We start from the raw sequence: 6,859 nt of genomic DNA, 5'->3' as shown, positions 1-6,859 counted from the left end.
ATCGATCCACAATACCAAATATCTAATACATGCTACAATATCATCAAGGAAAGCATAAGGAAAGGCAATGCACAATCATCCTATAATGCAATAATACATAATGCAATAATACAAGATGCAAGGGTCGACATGTACTAAGACATAGAAGGGAGCCCAATTGCTTCGGGATGGACACCACCCACCTCTTGGCGATGCCGCGACGATAGAAAACTCGACATTGCGATCTTTGCACGTCGCTTCAACTCCTCGGGGCGAAGCGAGCCCTCGAGTACCCGATTCGGCAATAACTCCGCACTCGCTCGTCGGATCGGCAAACCGTCTTCGCCGACGCGTTCCGAGACCTAGCAATTAGGTTTACGACCCATTGAAATAGATCAAAACCCTAGATTTGCCAAAATCCCAAATCCGTGCCCTAGAATGGCAACGAGGGAGAAATCCGTGGTGCGAGCTTCGATTTCGAGCTCGAACTATCTATTCATCTCCTCTAGGTTCCATTCGAACCAATTCTAAGCAACAAAACCCAATCCTAAGAAATCTACCATGGATGGGTTTGGAGTTTACCTCTAAGCCAAGCTCCAAGCTTGCCCTAGCTTGAAGGAGAGAGAGAAGAAGACCTTCTTCTTCTTCTTCTTGAACTTCTCCTTCTACTTCTTCCTCTTTTCCTTCTTTTCTTTCTTCTCCTTCTTCTTTTCCTTCTTTTCTTTCTTGAGAGAGAGAGGGAAAGAGTGAAGGAGGGAGAGAGAGCAAATAAGAGCAATGAGGAAAAGAGAGGGGTCCCCCACCTCTATTAAAGGCCATTTTGCAAATAGCCCCCTCAACTTTTCATCCTTCCAACCAGCCTTCTCTGGGCATTTTCGCAGTGAGGGACCGGTCCCAGCTCGGGGAGACCGGTCCCCGAAGGCTGCCATTTCGAGCAGAGGGGATTTCGCGTTCGGGAACCGGTCCTTGCCTGAGAGACCGGTCCCCGGGAGACCGGTCCTTGTCTGAGAGACCGGTTCCCGAAAGCTGAGTTTTCGGGACTTAGCCAAATTTTGGCTATTATCGCTGGGCCAACGTTCGGGAACCGGTCCCTCACTACCAGGGACCGGTCTCATCAGAGACCCCCGCAGCCCAGCCTGATGGAACCGGTCCCTCCCTGCCAGGGACCGGTCCCCGAGAGCAATTCTGCTCCAGTGCAGATTTTGCACTGGTGCTCCCACGGACCCTTCTTTAATGCACTTTATGCATTATAATTACCTTCAGACTCTACGAAGCCTACGCACTCGACAACTAGTCGATTCTAGTCGAAGTCTAATCCTCGAGTTTCGAGAATTCACTTCCTAACATTACCTCAACCAAGCACTTCCGCCAAGCTAGGGAAGAAGAAGAAGATGATGAAATCCACTTCAAGCTTCAATCTCTACCAACCCTTACTCTAACAGTCTAACCCCCACCTTTGAGAGAGAGCTTCTAGAGAGAGAAAGGGAGAAAATGGAGAAAATGGGATATTTCCGTGGCTGTGAACAAGAAAGGGAGAGATGGGGTCCTTTTATAGGTTGTCACAATTGCATAAAAGCCCCTCAACAATTGTTATTTGCAACCTACTGCAATCTGCAGTTTTTCTGCACTTGGTACCGGTACGCAGGATTCTTGTCACCGGTTTAACGATTACGTAGCAGCCAACCCGAGAGCAGCCTTCTAGGCTAGCTGATCTGGTACCGGTACATACCAAGGGTGTCACCGGTTTAACAGCCAAAAATACTCGAACCTGAGAGCAGCTGTTCTCGGACGCCTGCTTGGTACCGGTACCACCCCCATGTTTAACCGGTTACAAAGTGCCCAAACTGCAGTTCAGCACTTGTTCGACTTCTAGTTTGCGCCGAGCAATGCTAATACTCGATTACCTCACTTGGGGTTCAACTTTAACCCTTCCAATATTATTGGAATGTCACATGGACCATATCCAAGCATCCCTCTCGCCACGCTTTGGTCACTTTGACCAAAAGTAGTTTATTATGACGGGGATTCAACATCTTACATTTTTCCTCTAAGATAGTTTGATTTCTAGCTAAAGGGAAGAGATTGGGAACTATTTGGTACATCAACAAATATTAATTCTGATAATTAACTAGCCTTTGTTTGCCCAATCACTTTTTAATTTTTTTGTAATTGTTTGATTTTATAGATTTTCTCTCTTTTGGCAGCATCTTCAAGGATTTGATTATGTTATATTTTTGGTTGGCTAATGTCTTCATCATTGATTTCTTGCTTTAGTTTTTATTTTTTAATATTATTTAAACAAAGTTTACTAAGCAAGTGAATTCTTAAATAGATAATTGCTCTACAAGATCTGCGCCAATAAAGCAACCAAGCGAAGACCTTAATTTTGACAATTGAAAATGTACTTTTGCAAATTCGCATATATGGATTTTTATTTGATAACATTTTTTTTTTTCCTCTTTTGCTTCTTTTGTTCTCTTTGAAAGGTGGATTTGCAAACTAACAAAATCGAGAATTTAAAAGTGCATCTCTATGAGTCTTCAATTACATAGAATTTGAGATTATAAAAAAAAAAAAAACCATTGATAGAGCCAATTATGCATTAATAATTAACTTCTTCTTTTCGATTTTTTGTTTTAAAATTTTATGTGGCCTTTGTGTTGCATATGCCAATTTTCTGCTTCAGTCTATCAAAACTAATATGCTATTTATAAACTTATCATGTATATTATATTTTAAGTGCAATATATATGTATAGGAATTACTGTAAAGTGGTCATTTATGCAACAGCTTAAAATGCAAACGATGCACTTATATTATATTGTTGCCCTAACATGATGTTTAAGAAAAATTTGAGACAGTTTATACTTCAACAATATCTATCCGCTGCAACGCGCAGGTTCCTTCACTAGTTATATTAATTCCCAATAAAATTGACACATGGCAATATTTCCTTCACTTAAGATATTTGGATTCTGGGCTCCATCTTTAAATATAATTTTTGCTTTGAATTGAGCGAACTAAACCGATTTCTATTCTCTTAAACCATCTTCAATTACCAAGTATTCTTTTGGTTTCAGTTTGTTTTTTTTTATTGCCACATGGCAATATTTCGTTCACTTAAGATGTTTGGATTGTGGGCTCTATTTTTAAACACAATTTTTCTTTGAACCGAATGCACTAAACCAGTTTTTATTCTCTCGAGCCATCTTCATTTGCCAAGTTCTCTTTTCGGTTTGATCCATTCTTTTTTTCTTCTTCATTTTTGGTTTGGTTCAGTAATGTTTTGTTATCTTTGAATCGGATTTTCTATTTGCACCTCCCGGTCTATTTTGGGTCCGGTCCGATTTTTCTTTTCTCTTTATTCTAGGGTTTGGTCTAGTAATATTTCTTCGCTTTTGAACCGGATTTTCTATTTACACCTTTTCACCTTCTCACTTTTCTTGAACCAAACCGAACCGAATCCATCCATACCAAACTAGATTTTCTTTTAGTACCATCCCATCCCCCCTCACCGTACACCCCTTATATTATTTTATCTGGTTCCAAAACGTACACCCCATTGATCTTTTTTCAAATCCTCCTTCACCTCCCTTTATATTTTCTAAATTATACATCTCTTTACCTCCCTTCATATTTTTACAAAATGTGCACCCTCTCACCTCTCCTCATCTCTCAATTATCATACACACCCTCATCTCTTTCCAAAATCCTAATCACCCTTTTTTATCTTAAACTTTTTTGTTTCCTCTTCTTCTTCCTCTATGACACCTTAATAGTTCAACATCGGATAAGAATGGGATTGTTATTGGGCACACAAGAGGACTCCACCCTAGTAATAATAACTAGCTTAAGTATTTTGGGTCGGTGATTTGGGTCCAACGAGTTATTATTGGTAGTGGGCTGGATAGTTACATCCTCTCTCTTCCCCCCCTCCTAAATAGAGGAGTTAGTAATCGTGTCATTTCTAGTGGATGTGGTATATGTTGCTAGAGGTTTCGCTACTACGCTGAGAAGCTTCACAAATCACTACGACTCTTAAATTATCCCTTGCCATGGCCTCCTCTTTGTGTGCTATGGTTGCATAGCTTGCTTCCTCACCTCCTCTCAAACCTCCTCCCTCTCTATCGCCTTTAACGTCCAATTCGACTCCATCATTGACAGTCTAAGCTCTCTCCCTTTCTCTCTCTCTTTCTATGATTTTTTTTTTTTAATCAAACCTTCTAATATGAAATTCGTTCCTTTGGATTTTAGGAAGAGGTTTACAAAGTTATCATTTGCATCGATATCGCAGCATCGGGATTGTTTATCATGCACGCCAGCTGTCCGATGCATTGTCTCTAAGGATTAAAATAGCATTTATAGGTTTCAAATCATTATCAATAATTTTTAAATACTAATTTTTATAATTTTGATTTGATTTAATGTAGAGAAGAAGCACGTGTCGATGAATCGAATAGCTATAAATTCGGAGCCCTCCTCAAGTCAGATTTTACATTTCTATAATTAAAAGAAAATTTTATTCTCAAAAGAAAAAAAAAATATTCTTTTCTCCACTATTTTTTTTAATTGCTTTTTTTTTTTTTGAAACTTGGTTTGAATGTAGAAAAAAAAAAATCAGAGCCTGTTATAATTCATCGAGTAATGAAACCAACCCCAACAAAATCACCTCTAGGTTCTTTTCTTTCTTTTTTATTCTTGTAGTAAATTATGTTTTTTTAGTTCCTATCTATGACAATAATTTTTATTCTTCTATAGTTTTTTTTTGGTTTTCTTTTCTTTATTCTCCACGGGATTATATTTTAACTCTAATTTTTTTAATAATATATTATTATTAACTAATCAAATATAGTTGTTTTCTGCTATTTTTTATGTTTTTATTTGTATACTTTAATTTATAAATTTTTATTATAATTTTTAACCGTTGCATCGCATGGGTTTCTCCATTAAGGGCCTGTTTGGCAATAGTTGTGAAAAAAATAAAGTTTTATTTTACAATGTATTTGATATGCTGAAATACTCCATACTCTATTAAAAAAAACTCTGTTTTTAGGTGTTTGGATTGTCTCCAAAAAAAAAACTATATTTTTATTCTTATATAAGTATATAAGATAAATTAAGAAATATTATATTAAAAAAAAAAAAAATTTCATTTGTGGATCAGAGCATTGTATCATTTGTAAATTAGATNTATGCTGAAATACTCCATACTCTATTAAAAAAAACTCTGTTTTTAGGTGTTTGGATTGTCTCCAAAAAAAAAACTATATTTTTATTCTTATATAAGTATATAAGATAAATTAAGAAATATTATATTAAAAAAAAAAAAAATTTCATTTGTGGATCAGAGCATTGTATCATTTGTAAATTAGATCGAATTGTGAAAAATTGTCTTAAACCAAAAAACAAACTAAAAATGATAAGATTAACAAATAAAATCCACAGATTGATGAGAAGAGTTTCCCTATAGCAAAACCCATTGATGATCTGTAGTACACTGAACTTTAGCAAATTGCAAGGTTCTAGTGCTGGAATAGTAATCGAAACTATTTTACTTGTTTGAGCGTGGTTGGGGGGATATTGGCATTTAATTTCAATATTATAAATGCCAGGACGAGTGCTTAACACTAAAATCTGTAAAGTTCAGATTGGAGTATTGAGTATCGGTACCTGAGTATGGTACCGGTACTTCAGAGGGTTGCCTGATGGATAGTTCTCAAGTTTGAGAAGCTGGAGTTGAGTACCGGTACGGCATTGCGCGGGTACCAGTACTCTGTATTAAATCTAGCTGCGCAGCTCGCGGGTTTTAGCTGTTTAGAGGCCGAGTATCGGTACTTCAACCTGAGTACCGATACTCAGTGTAGCAGAATGAGTTGGTAAGAAATTTTTTTGATAATTTCACAGTGATGGTTATCCTCTTAAAGCCCTAAATTTACCCCAGCTGGTCTTTCTTGTACTAGAGCTTGGAGAAAACAGGGTGAGCTCCCTTCTTTCTCTCTCTAGATTCTATTTCGATTTTTGAGTGGAAATTGATGGATTTAAGCTCTTTTCTTTTCTTCTCCTTATGCTAGCTGATTTGGAGGATCTTTGAGGAGCTGTAGAAGTAAGGAAGAGAGGGTTTTGAGAGTAGATCTTCAATCCTAACTCAGGAAGTAACTGAGTTAGAGCTTTGAAAGGTTAGCTACCCAACTTTCACTACTATGGATGTTATTGGTAGTAGTATTGGAGTTACTTTGGGATAGTTCACATCTGAGGTTGTGGAACTTAATTTGGATGTTGTTAATTCTCTTTTAGGTTGGAATTTCAGTACTCAACCTGAGGTGAAGTGTAGATTAAGCTTTGCTCTATACAAGGTATGATTCTACCTACATTAAGTGAAGTTTGAGATGGTTCGTGTAGAATGTTGTGTAAAGCTCCTAATTAATCCTAATTGGGTATATTAGGGTGCTTAGAGACTTGGGAGCATCATCGCTTGAGTGATCGGATAGGAGTTGACAAGTACTCGGTGGGTTTGACCTCACCGAAATTGTGAATTCCCCCTATGTTCTTGTTATGATTATGTTATTAGAAATCATGCATAAATGAGATGATGGATAATTTAGATGTAGATACATCATAAGACAAGGTTATATCTCTATAAAGTAGAGAGTTGTATGCATTGAACTTATGAAACATGCATTATATGATGGTTTGGCATATATTTGGTAGAATTCGCATGAATTTCATGTTATTAGTTATGATCTAGTTGATAATTAGCATTGATATTGGACTGAGATCCCGACCTATAGGTCGGTAGAGTACATTCCATGTTTGAGACATGACGATTGAGAGTTTTGTATTGTGGATTATACTTGCTTGCCATTGTGCTCATTCGCACATA

The 6,859-nt window shown here is 37.3% G+C and overlaps 1 long non-coding RNA gene across 1 annotated transcript; it reads left to right on the top strand.

The window, feature by feature from the left end:
• Positions 5,717-6,484, top strand: LOC109727865. The gene is made up of 4 exons (XR_002220863.1): positions 5,717-5,956; positions 6,051-6,155; positions 6,274-6,332; positions 6,423-6,484. It is a non-coding gene; the product is annotated as an uncharacterized LOC109727865 (long non-coding RNA).

The sequence above is a fragment of the Ananas comosus genome, linkage group 23, assembly GCF_001540865.1.
Source record: "Ananas comosus cultivar F153 linkage group 23, ASM154086v1, whole genome shotgun sequence".
Classification (NCBI taxonomy): Eukaryota; Viridiplantae; Streptophyta; class Magnoliopsida; order Poales; family Bromeliaceae; genus Ananas; species Ananas comosus.
Note: the sequence above shows the minus strand (reverse complement) of the source record. Positions and strands in the feature narration are given on the sequence as shown.